Raw genomic sequence first — 13,253 nt, 5'->3', positions numbered from 1 at the left:
AAAGACTCGAGGGAAAACCATAGATCCTTTGATCCACGCGGCGGACTGCGTGACACTGCTGCTACCGCTCTGGAGGAAAGCGCAAGTGCATGCCCGCATTCGAGACGAGGACTGACTCCCCTGGGGAGACTCCAGAAGTACCCCAAGATCCATGTCAGCACTGGAGAGGAATCCTCAGGTTCCGGCCCCGACTCCACACAAGGTCTTAGGCCCCGGCATCGACGAAAGAGGAATCCCGAGAAGCCCCCGTGGAACTCGCATGGGGACTGGCCTTTCCTGAGGCCACCAGAGCGGTTCCCTGAGGTCCCCGTCGTAAGTCGAGAGCACCTGCCGCAACTCTAGAAAATCCAGGAGGTTTTGCCCTCCAGGCGAGATGAGGCCCATTTCCGCTGAGGCTTCTCGCGGCCAATCACATCTAACCACTGGAACTTCCAAAGGGTCCTTGACACCATTGCTGCAACTCAAGAAGTTCCCCGACATACCGGTCTCCACTAGAGAGGAAGCACGTGGTGTCCCGCCGACATCCAGGGGAGCCCCGTTTCCCCCTCCTAGCTCGAGATGAGGGATCCTTTCCCTGTTTCGTAGGGAAAGAATTCCCGGCGTTCCCGTCGCATCTCAATAGGAGGCGCTCTCCACAGGAAAGGCGAGAGGAACTCCTGGGTCGTGACACCATTCCAAGAGTCCCCCAGATGTGTCAGTCCATTCCAGAGGAACCTGTTTTCCCTGCACTGCCTTGACGTTCAAGCCGAGGATCGACTCCCACCACGTGTGCACGAGGGACAGCCCTGTGGGAAAGCCTCGTGGGAAAGCCTCCTGGGAAAGACTCGAGGGAAAACCATAGATCCTTTGATCCACGCGGCGGCCTGCGTGACACTGCTGCTACCGCTCTGGAGGAAAGCACAAGTGCATGCCCGCACTCGAGACGAGGACTGACTCCCCTGGGGAGACTCCAGAAGTACCCCAAGATCCAGTTCAGCACTGGAGAGGAATCCTCAGGTTCCGGCCCCGACTCCACACAAGGTCTTAGGCCCCGGCATCGACGGGAGAGGAATCCCGAGAGGCCCCCGAGGAACTCGCATGGGGACTGGCCTTTCCTGAGGCCACCAGAGCGGTTCCCTGAGGTCCCCGTCGTAAGTCGAGAGCACATGCCGCAAGTCGAAAAAATCCAGGAGGTTTTGCCCTCCAGGCGAGATGAGGCCCATTTCCGCTGAGGCTTCTCGAGGCCAATCACATCTAACCACTGGAACTTCCAAAGGGTCCTTCACACCATTGCTGCAACTCAAGAAGTTCCCCGACATACCCGTCTCCACTCGAGAGGAAGCACGTGGGGTCCCGCACACATCCAGGGGAGCTCTGTTTCCGCTCCCTAGCTCGAGATGAGGGATCCTTTCCCTGTTTCGTAGGGAAAGAATTCCCGGCGTTCCCGTCGGATCTCAAGAGGAGACGCTCTCCACAGGAAAGGCGAGAGGAACTCCAGGGTCGTGACACCATTCCAAGAGTCCCCCAGATGTGTCAGTCCATTCCAGAGGAACCTGTTTTCCCTGCACTGCCTTGACGTTCATGCCGAGGATCGACTCCCACCACGTGTGCAGGTGGGACAGCCCTGTGGGAAAGCCTCGTGGGAAAGCCTCGTGGGAAAGACTCGAGGGAAAACCATAGATCCTTTGATCCACGCGGCGGACTGCGTGACACTGCTGCTACGGCTCTGGAGGAAAGCGCAAGTGCATGCCCGCATTCGAGACGAGGACTGACTCCCCTGGGGAGACTCCAGAAGTACCCCAAGATCCATGTCAGCACTGGAGAGGAATCCTCAGGTTCCGGCCCCGACTCCACACAAGGTCTTAGGCCCGGCATCGACGGGAGAGGAATCCCGAGAGGCCCCCGAGGAACTCGCATGGGGACTGGCCTTTCCTGAGGCCACCAGAGCGGGTCCCTGAGGTCCCCGTCGTAAGTCGAGAGCACCTGCCGCAACTCGAGAAAATCCAGGAGGTTTTGCCCTCCAGGCGAGATGAGGCCCATTTCCGCTGAGGCTTCTCGAGGCCAATCACATCTAACCACTGGAACTTCCAAAGGGTCCTTCACACCCTTGCTGCAACTCAAGAAGTTCCCCGACATACCCGTCTCCACACCAGGGGAAGCACGTGGGGTCCCGCACACATCCAGGGGAGCCCCGTTTCCGCCTCCTAGCTCGAGATGAGGGATCCTTTTCCTGTTTCGTAGGGAAAGAATTCCCGGCGTTCCCGTCGCATCTCAAGAGGAGGCGCTCTCCACAGGAAAGGCGAGAGGAACTCCAGGGTCGTGACACCATTCCAAGAGTCCCCCAGATGTGTCAGTCCATTCCAGAGGAACCTGTTTTCGCTGCACTGCCTTGACGTTGAAGCCGAGGATCGACTCCCACCACGTGTGCACGTGGGACAGCCCTGTGGGAAAGCCTCGTGGTAAAGCCTCGTGGGAAAGACTCGAGGGAAAACCATAGATCCTTTGATCCCCGCGGCGGACTGCGTGACACTGCTGCTTCCGCTGTGGAGGAAAGCGCAAGTGCATGTCCGCATTCGAGACGAGGAATGACTCCCCTGGGGAGACTCCAGAAGTACCCCAAGATCCATGTCAGCACTGGAGAGGAAGCCTCAGGTTCCGGCCCCGACTCCACACAAGGTCTTAGGCCCCGGCATCGAAGGGAGAGGAATCCCGAGAGGCCCCCGTGGAACTCGCATGGGGACTGGCCTTTCCTGAGGCCACCAGAGCGGTTCCCTGATGTCCCCGTCGTAAGTCGAGAGCACCTGCCGCAACTCGAGAGAATCCAGGAGGTTTTGCCCTCCAGGCGAGATGAGGCCCATTTCCGCTGAGGCTTCTCGAGGCCAATCACATCTAAACACTGGAACTTCCAAAGGGTCCTTCACACCATTGCTGCAACTCAAGAAGTTCCCCGACATACCCGGCTCCACTCGAGAGGAAGCACGTGGGGTCCCGCACACATCCAGGGGAGCTCCGTTTCCGCCCCCTAGCTCGAGGAGAGGGATCCTTTCCCTGTTTCGTAGGGAAAGAATTCCCAGCGTTCCCGTCGCATCTCAAGAGGAGGCGCTCTCCACAGGAAAGGCGAGAGGAACTCCAGGGTCGTGACACCATTCCAAGAGTCCCCCAGATGTGTCAGTCCATTCCAGAGGAACCTGTTTTCCCTGCACTGCCTTGACGTTCAAGCCGAGGATCGACTCCCACCACGTGTGCACGTGGGACAGCCCTGTGGGAAAGCCTCGTGGTAAAGCCTCGTGGGAAAGACTCGAGGGAAAACCATAGATCCTTTGATCCACGCGGCGGACTGCGTGACACTGCTGCTTCCGCTGTGGAGGAAAGCGCAAGTGCATGTCCGCATTCGAGACGAGGAATGACTCCCCTGGGGAGACTCCAGAAGTACCCCAAGATCCATGTCAGCACTGGAGAGGAAGCCTCAGGTTCCGGCCCCGACTCCACACAAGGTCTTAGGCCCCGGCATCGAAGGGAGAGGAATCCCGAGAGGCCCCCGTGGAACTCGCATGGGGACTGGCCTTTCCTGAGGCCACCAGAGCGGTTCCCTGAGGTCCCCGTCGTAAGTCGAGAGCACCTGCCGCAACTCGAGAGAATCCAGGAGGTTTTGCCCTCCAGGCGAGATGAGGCCCATTTCCGCTGAGGCTTCTCGAGGCCAATCACATCTAACCACTGGAACTTCCAAAGGGTCCTTCACACCATTGCTGCAACTCAAGAAGTTCCCCGACATACCCGGATCCACTCGAGAGGAAGCACGTGGGGTCCCGCACACATCCAGGGGAGCTCCGTTTCCGCCCCCTAGCTCGAGGAGAGGGATCCTTTCCCTGTTTCGTAGGGAAAGAATTCCCGGCGTTCCCGTCGCATCTCAAGAGGAGGCGCTCTCCACAGGAAAGGCGAGAGGAACTCCAGGGTCGTGACACCATTCCAAGAGTCCCCCAGATGTGTCAGTCCATTCCAGAGGAACCTGTTTTCCCTGCACTGCCTTGACGTTCAAGCCGAGGATCGACTCCCACCACGTGTGCACGTGGGACAGCCCTGTGGGAAAGCCTCGTGGGAAAGCCTCGTGGGAAAGACTCGAGGGAAAACCATAGATCCTTTGATCCACGCGGCGGACTGCGTGACACTGCTGCTACCGCTCTGGAGGAAAGCGCAAGTGCATGCCCGCATTCGAGACGAGGACTGACTCCCCTGGGGAGACTCCAGAAGTACCCCAAGATCCATGTCAGCACTGGAGAGGAATCCTCAGGTTCCGGCCCCGACTCCACACAAGGTCTTAGGCCCCGGCATCGACGAAAGAGGAATCCCGAGAGGCCCCCGTGGAACTCGCATGGGGACTGGCCTTTCCTGAGGCCACCAGAGCGGTTCCCTGAGGTCCCCGTCGTAAGTCGAGAGCACCTGCCGCAACTCTAGAAAATCCAGGAGGTTTTGCCCTCCAGGCGAGATGAGGCCCATTTCCGCTGAGGCTTCTCGCGGCCAATCACATCTAACCACTGGAACTTCCAAAGGGTCCTTGACACCATTGCTGCAACTCAAGAAGTTCCCCGACATACCGGTCTCCACTAGAGAGGAAGCACGTGGTGTCCCGCCGACATCCAGGGGAGCCCCGTTTCCCCCTCCTAGCTCGAGATGAGGGATCCTTTCCCTGTTTCGTAGGGAAAGAATTCCCGGCGTTCCCGTCGCATCTCAATAGGAGGCGCTCTCCACAGGAAAGGCGAGAGGAACTCCTGGGTCGTGACACCATTCCAAGAGTCCCCCAGATGTGTCAGTCCATTCCAGAGGAACCTGTTTTCCCTGCACTGCCTTGACGTTCAAGCCGAGGATCGACTCCCACCACGTGTGCACGAGGGACAGCCCTGTGGGAAAGCCTCGTGGGAAAGCCTCCTGGGAAAGACTCGAGGGAAAACCATAGATCCTTTGATCCACGCGGCGGCCTGCGTGACACTGCTGCTACCGCTCTGGAGGAAAGCACAAGTGCATGCCCGCACTCGAGACGAGGACTGACTCCCCTGGGGAGAATCCAGAAGTACCCCAAGATCCAGTTCAGCACTGGAGAGGAATCCTCAGGTTCCGGCCCCGACTCCACACAAGGTCTTAGGCCCCGGCATCGACGGGAGAGGAATCCCGAGAGGCCCCCGAGGAACTCGCATGGGGACTGGCCTTTCCTGAGGCCACCAGAGCGGTTCCCTGAGGTCCCCGTCGTAAGTCGAGAGCACATGCCGCAAGTCGAAAAAATCCAGGAGGTTTTGCCCTCCAGGCGAGATGAGGCCCATTTCCGCTGAGGCTTCTCGAGGCCAATCACATCTAACCACTGGAACTTCCAAAGGGTCCTTCACACCATTGCTGCAACTCAAGAAGTTCCCCGACATACCCGTCTCCACTCGAGAGGAAGCACGTGGGGTCCCGCACACATCCAGGGGAGCTCTGTTTCCGCTCCCTAGCTCGAGATGAGGGATCCTTTCCCTGTTTCGTAGGGAAAGAATTCCCGGCGTTCCCGTCGCATCTCAAGAGGAGACGCTCTCCACAGGAAAGGCGAGAGGAACTCCAGGGTCGTGACACCATTCCAAGAGTCCCCCAGATGTGTCAGTCCATTCCAGAGGAACCTGTTTTCCCTGCACTGCCTTGACGTTCATGCCGAGGATCGACTCCCACCACGTGTGCAGGTGGGACAGCCCTGTGGGAAAGCCTCGTGGGAAAGCCTCGTGGGAAAGACTCGAGGGAAAACCATAGATCCTTTGATCCACGCGGCGGACTGCGTGACACTGCTGCTACCGCTCTGGAGGAAAGCGCAAGTGCATGCCCGCATTCGAGACGAGGACTGACTCCCCTGGGGAGACTCCAGAAGTACCCCAAGATCCATGTCAGCACTGGAGAGGAATCCTCAGGTTCCGGCCCCGACTCCACACAAGGTCTTAGGCCCGGCATCGACGGGAGAGGAATCCCGAGAGGCCCCCGAGGAACTCGCATGGGGACTGGCCTTTCCTGAGGCCACCAGAGCGGGTCCCTGAGGTCCCCGTCGTAAGTCGACAGCACCTGCCGCAACTCGAGAAAATCCAGGAGGTTTTGCCCTCCAGGCGAGATGAGGCCCATTTCCGCTGAGGCTTCTCGAGGCCAATCACATCTAACCACTGGAACTTCCAAAGGGTCCTTCACACCCTTGCTGCAACTCAAGAAGTTCCCCGACATACCCATCTCCACACCAGGGGAAGCACGTGGGGTCCCGCACACATCCAGGGGAGCCCCGTTTCCGCCTCCTAGCTCGAGATGAGGGATCCTTTTCCTGTTTCGTAGGGAAAGAATTCCCGGCGTTCCCGTCGCATCTCAAGAGGAGGCGCTCTCCACAGGAAAGGCGAGAGGAACTCCAGGGTCGTGACACCATTCCAAGAGTCCCCCAGATGTGTCAGTCCATTCCAGAGGAACCTGTTTTCGCTGCACTGCCTTGACGTTGAAGCCGAGGATCGACTCCCACCACGTGTGCACGTGGGACAGCCCTGTGGGAAAGCCTCGTGGTAAAGCCTCGTGGGAAAGACTCGAGGGAAAACCATAGATCCTTTGATCCACGCGGCGGACTGCGTGACACTGCTGCTTCCGCTGTGGAGGAAAGCGCAAGTGCATGTCCGCATTCGAGACGAGGAATGACTCCCCTGGGGAGACTCCAGAAGTACCCCAAGATCCATGTCAGCACTGGAGAGGAAGCCTCAGGTTCCGGCCCCGACTCCACACAAGGTCTTAGGCCCCGGCATCGAAGGGAGAGGAATCCCGAGAGGCCCCCGTGGAACTCGCATGGGGACTGGCCTTTCCTGAGGCCACCAGAGCGGTTCCCTGAGGTCCCCGTCGTAAGTCGAGAGCACCTGCCGCAACTCGAGAGAATCCAGGAGGTTTTGCCCTCCAGGCGAGATGAGGCCCATTTCCGCTGAGGCTTCTCGAGGCCAATCACATCTAACCACTGGAACTTCCAAAGGGTCCTTCACACCATTGCTGCAACTCAAGAAGTTCCCCGACATACCCGGCTCCACTCGAGAGGAAGCACGTGGGGTCCCGCACACATCCAGGGGAGCTCCGTTTCCGCCCCCTAGCTCGAGGAGAGGGATCCTTTCCCTGTTTCGTAGGGAAAGAATTCCCAGCGTTCCCGTCGCATCTCAAGAGGAGGCGCTCTCCACAGGAAAGGCGAGAGGAACTCCAGGGTCGTGACACCATTCCAAGAGTCCCCCAGATGTGTCAGTCCATTCCAGAGGAACCTGTTTTCCCTGCACTGCCTTGACGTTCAAGCCGAGGATCGACTCCCACCACGTGTGCACGTGGGACAGCCCTGTGGGAAAGCCTCGTGGGAAAGCCTCGTGGGAAAGACTCGAGGGAAAACCATAGATCCTTTGATCCACGCGGCGGACTGCGTGACACTGCTGCTACCGCTCTGGAGGAAAGCGCAAGTGCATGCCCGCATTCGAGACGAGGACTGACTCCCCTGGGGAGACTCCAGAAGTACCCCAAGATCCATGTCAGCACTGGAGAGGAATCCTCAGGTTCCGGCCCCGACTCCACACAAGGTCTTAGGCCCCGGCATCGACGAAAGAGGAATCCCGAGAGGCCCCCGTGGAACTCGCATGGGGACTGGCCTTTCCTGAGGCCACCAGAGCGGTTCCCTGAGGTCCCCGTCGTAAGTCGAGAGCACCTGCCGCAACTCTAGAAAATCCAGGAGGTTTTGCCCTCCAGGCGAGATGAGGCCCATTTCCGCTGAGGCTTCTCGCGGCCAATCACATCTAACCACTGGAACTTCCAAAGGGTCCTTGACACCATTGCTGCAACTCAAGAAGTTCCCCGACATACCGGTCTCCACTAGAGAGGAAGCACGTGGTGTCCCGCCGACATCCAGGGGAGCCCCGTTTCCCCCTCCTAGCTCGAGATGAGGGATCCTTTCCCTGTTTCGTAGGGAAAGAATTCCCGGCGTTCCCGTCGCATCTCAATAGGAGGCGCTCTCCACAGGAAAGGCGAGAGGAACTCCTGGGTCGTGACACCATTCCAAGAGTCCCCCAGATGTGTCAGTCCATTCCAGAGGAACCTGTTTTCCCTGCACTGCCTTGACGTTCAAGCCGAGGATCGACTCCCACCACGTGTGCACGAGGGACAGCCCTGTGGGAAAGCCTCGTGGGAAAGCCTCCTGGGAAAGACTCGAGGGAAAACCATAGATCCTTTGATCCACGCGGCGGCCTGCGTGACACTGCTGCTACCGCTCTGGAGGAAAGCACAAGTGCATGCCCGCACTCGAGACGAGGACTGACTCCCCTGGGGAGAATCCAGAAGTACCCCAAGATCCAGTTCAGCACTGGAGAGGAATCCTCAGGTTCCGGCCCCGACTCCACACAAGGTCTTAGGCCCCGGCATCGACGGGAGAGGAATCCCGAGAGGCCCCCGAGGAACTCGCATGGGGACTGGCCTTTCCTGAGGCCACCAGAGCGGTTCCCTGAGGTCCCCGTCGTAAGTCGAGAGCACATGCCGCAAGTCGAAAAAATCCAGGAGGTTTTGCCCTCCAGGCGAGATGAGGCCCATTTCCGCTGAGGCTTCTCGAGGCCAATCACATCTAACCACTGGAACTTCCAAAGGGTCCTTCACACCATTGCTGCAACTCAAGAAGTTCCCCGACATACCCGTCTCCACTCGAGAGGAAGCACGTGGGTCCCGCACACATCCAGGGGAGCCCCGTTTCCGCCTCCTAGCTCGAGATGAGGGATCCTTTCCCTGTTTCGTAGGGAAAGAATTCCCGGCGTTCCCGTCGCATCTCAAGAGGAGGCGCTCTCCACAGGAAAGTCGAGAGGAACTCCAGGGTCGTGCCACGATTCCAAGAGTCCCCCAGATGTGTCAGTCCATTCCAGAGGAACCTGTTTTCCCTGCACTTCCTTGACGTTCAAGCCGAGGATCGATTCCCACCACGTGTGCACGTGGGACAGCCCTGTGGGAAAGCCTCGTGGGAAAGCCTCGTGGGAAAGACTCGAGGGAAAACCATAGATCCTTTGATTCACGCGGCGGACTGCGTGACACTGCTGCTACCGCTCTGGAGGAAAGCGCAAGTGCATGCCCGCATTCGAGACGAGGACTGACTCCCCTGGGGAGACTCCAGAAGTACCCCAAGATCCATGTCAGCACTGAAGAGGAATCCTCAGGTTCCGGCCCCGACTCCACACAAGGTCTTAGGCCCGGCATCGACGGGAGAGGAATCCCGAGAGGCCCCCAAGGAACTCGCATGGGGACTGGCCTTTCCTGAGGCCACCAGAGCGGGTCCCTGAGGTCCCCGTCGTAAGTCGAGAGCACCTGCCGCACCTCGAGAAAATCCAGGAGGTTTTGCCCTCCAGGCGAGATGAGGCCCATTTCCGCTGAAGCTTCTCGAGGCTAATCACGTCTAACCACTGGAACTTCCAAAGGGTCCTTCACACCCTTGCTGCAACTCAAGAAGTTCCCCGACATACCGGTCTGCACTCGAGAGGAAGCACGTGGGTCCCGCACACATCCAGGGGAGCCCCGTTTCCGCCTCCTAACTCGAGATGAGGGATCCTTTCCCTGTTTCGTAGGGAAAGAATTCCCGGCGTTCCCGTCGCATCTCAAGAGGAGGCGCTCTCCACAGGAAAGACGAGAGGAACTCCAGGGTCGTGACACCATTCCAAGAGTCCCCCAGATGTGTCAGTCCATTCCAGAGGAACCTGTTTTCCCTGCACTGCCTTGACGTTCAAGCCGAGGATCGACTCCCACCACGTGTGCACGTGGGACAGCCCTGTGGGAAAGCCTCGTGGGAAAGCCTCGTGGGAAAGACTCGACGGAAAACATAGATCCTTTGATCCACGCGGCGGACTGCGTGACACTGCTGCTACCGCTCTGGAGGAAAGCGCAAGTGCATGCCAGCATTCGAGACGAGGACTGACTCCCCTGGGGAGACTCCAGAAGTACCCCAAGATCCATGTCAGCACTGGAGAGGAATCCTCAGGTTCCGGCCCCGACTCCACACAAGGTCTTAGGCCCCGGCATCGACGGGAGAGGAATCCCGAGAGGCCCCCGAGGAACTCGCATGGGGACTGGCCTTTCCTGAGGCCACCAGAGCGGGTCCCTGAGGTCCCCGTCGTAAGTGGAGAGCACCTGCCGCAACCCGAGAAAATCCAGGAGGTTTTGCCCTCCAGGCGAGATGAGGCCCATTTCCGCTGAGGCTTCTCGAGGCTAATCATGTCTAACCACTGGAACTTCCAAAGGGTCCTTCACACCCTTGCTGCAACTCAAGAAGTTCCTCGACATACCCGTCTCCACTCGAGAGGAAGCAAGTGGGTCCCGCACACATCCAGGGGAGCCCCGTTTCCGCCTCCTAGCTCGAGATGAGGGATCCTTTCCCTGTTTCGTAGGGAAAGAATTCCCGGCGTTCCCGTCGCATCTCAAGAGGAGGCGCTCTCCACAGGAAAGGCGAGAGGAACTCCAGGGTCGTGCCACGATTCCAAGAGTCCCCCAGATGTGTCAGTCCATTCCAGAGGAACCTGTTTTCCCTGCACTGCCTTGACGTTCAAGCCGAGGATCGATTCCCACCACGTGTGCACGTGGGACAGCCCTGTGGGAAAGCCTCGTGGGAAAGCCTCGTGGGAAAGACTCGAGGGAAAACCATAGATCCTTTGATCCACGCGGCGGACTGCGTGACACTGCTGCTACCGCTCTGGAGGAAAGCGCAAGTGCATGCCCGCATACGAGACGAGGACTGACTCCCCTGGGGAGACTCCAGAAGTACCCCAAGATCCATGTCAGCACTGGAGAGGAATCCTCAGGTTCCGGCCCCGACTCCACACAAGGTCTTAGGCCCGGCATCGACGGGAGAGGAATCCCGAGAGGCCCCCGAGGAACTCGCATGGGGACTGGCCTTTCCTGAGGCCACCAGAGCGGGTCCCAGAGGTCCCCGTCGTAAGTCGAGAGCACCTGCCGCAACTCGAGAAAATCCAGGAGGTTTTGCCCTCCAGGCGAGATGAGGCCCATTTCCGCTGAGGCTTCTCGAGGCTAATCACGTCTAACCACTGGAACTTCCAAAGGGTCCTTCACACCCTTGCTGCAACTCAAGAAGTTCCCCGACATACCGGTCTGCACTCGAGAGGAAGCACGTGGGTCCCGCACACATCCAGGGGAGCCCCGTTTCCGCCTCCTAGCTCGAGATGAGGGATCCTTTCCCTGTTTCGTAGGGAAAGAATTCCCGGCGTTCCCGTCGCATCTCAAGAGGAGGCGCTCTCCACAGGAAAGGCGAGAGGAACTCCAGGGTCATGCCACCATTCCAAGAGTCCCCCAGATGTGTCAGTCCATTCCAGAGGAACCTGTTTTCCCTGCACTGCCTTGACGTTTAAGCCGAGGATCAACTCCCACCACGTGTGCACGTGGGACAGCCCTGTGGGAAAGCCTCGTGGGAAAGCCTCGTGGGAAAGACTCGAGGGAAAACCATAGATCCTTTGATCCACGCGGCGGACTGCATGACACTGCTGCTACCGCTCTGGAGGAAAGCGCAAGTGCATGCCCGCATTCGAGACGAGGACTGACTCCCCTGGGGAGACTCCAGAAGTACCCCAAGATCCATGTCAGCACTGGAGAGGAATCCTCAGGTTCCGGCCCCGACTCCACACAAGGTCTTAGGCCCGGCATCGACGGGAGAGGAATCCCGAGAGGCCCCCGAGGAACTCGCATGGGGACTGGCCTTTCCTGAGGCCACCAGAGCGGGTCCCTGAGGTCCCCGTCGTAAGTCGAGAGCACCTGCCGCAACTCGAGAAAATCCAGGAGGTTTTGCCCTCCAGGCGAGATGAGGCCCATTTCCGCTGAGGCTTCTCGAGGCCAATCACATCTAACCACTGGAACTTCCAAAGGGTCCTTCACACCCTTGCTGCAACTCAAGAAGTTCCCCGACATACCCGTCTCCACACCAGGGGAAGCACGTGGGGTCCCGCACACATCCAGGGGAGCCCCGTTTCCGCCTCCTAGCTCGAGATGAGGGATCCTTTTCCTGTTTCGTAGGGAAAGAATTCCCGGCGTTCCCGTCGCATCTCAAGAGGAGGCGCTCTCCACAGGAAAGGCGAGAGGAACTCCAGGGTCGTGACACCATTCCAGGAGTCCCCCAGATGTGTCAGTCCATTCCAGAGGAACCTGTTTTCGCTGCACTGCCTTGACGTTGAAGCCGAGGATCGACTCCCACCACGTGTGCACGTGGGACAGCCCTGTGGGAAAGCCTCGTGGTAAAGCCTCGTGGGAAAGGCTCGAGGGAAAACCATAGATCCTTTGATCCACGCGGCGGACTGCGTGACACTGCTGCTTCCGCTGTGGAGGAAAGCGCAAGTGCATGTCCGCATTCGAGACGAGGAATGACTCCCCTGGGGAGACTCCAGAAGTACCCCAAGATCCATGTCAGCACTGGAGAGGAAGCCTCAGGTTCCGGCCCCGACTCCACACAAGGTCTTAGGCCCCGGCATCGAAGGGAGAGGAATCCCGAGAGGCCCCCGTGGAACTCGCATGGGGACTGGCCTTTCCTGAGGCCACCAGAGCGGTTCCCTGAGGTCCCCGTCGTAAGTCGAGAGCACCTGCCGCAACTCGAGAGAATCCAGGAGGTTTTGCCCTCCAGGCGAGATGAGGCCCATTTCCGCTGAGGCTTCTCGAGGCCAATCACATCTAACCACTGGAACTTCGAAAGGGTCCTTCACACCATTGCTGCAACTCAAGAAGTTCCCCGACATACCCGTCTCCACTCGAGAGGAAGCACGTGGGGTCCCGCACACATCCAGGGGAGCTCCGTTTCCGCCCCCTAGCTCGAGGTGAGGGATCCTTTCCCTGTTTCGTAGGGAAAGAATTCCCGGCGTTCCCGTCGAATCTCAAGAGGAGGCGCTCTCCACAGGAAAGGCGAGAGGAACTCCAGGGTCGTGACACCATTCCAAGAGTCCCCCAGATGTGTCAGTCCATTCCAGAGGAACCTGTTTTCCCTGCACTGCCTTGACGTTCAAGCCGAGGATCGACTCCCACCACGTGTGCACGTGGGACAGCCCTGTGGGAAAGCCTCGTGGGAAAGCCTCGTGGGAAAGACTCGAGGGAAAACCATAGATCCTTTGATCCACGCGGCGGACTGCGTGACACTGCTGCTACCGCTCTGGAGGAAAGCGCAAGTGCATGCCCGCATTCGAGACGAGGACTGATTCCCCTGGGGAGACTCCAGAAGTACCCCAAGATCCATGTCAGCACTGGAGAGGAATCCT

Source organism: Ovis canadensis, chromosome 23 (genome assembly GCF_042477335.2).
Source record: "Ovis canadensis isolate MfBH-ARS-UI-01 breed Bighorn chromosome 23, ARS-UI_OviCan_v2, whole genome shotgun sequence".
In the NCBI taxonomy this organism is placed as follows: Eukaryota; Metazoa; Chordata; class Mammalia; order Artiodactyla; family Bovidae; genus Ovis; species Ovis canadensis.
This window is presented reverse-complemented; position numbering follows the sequence as displayed.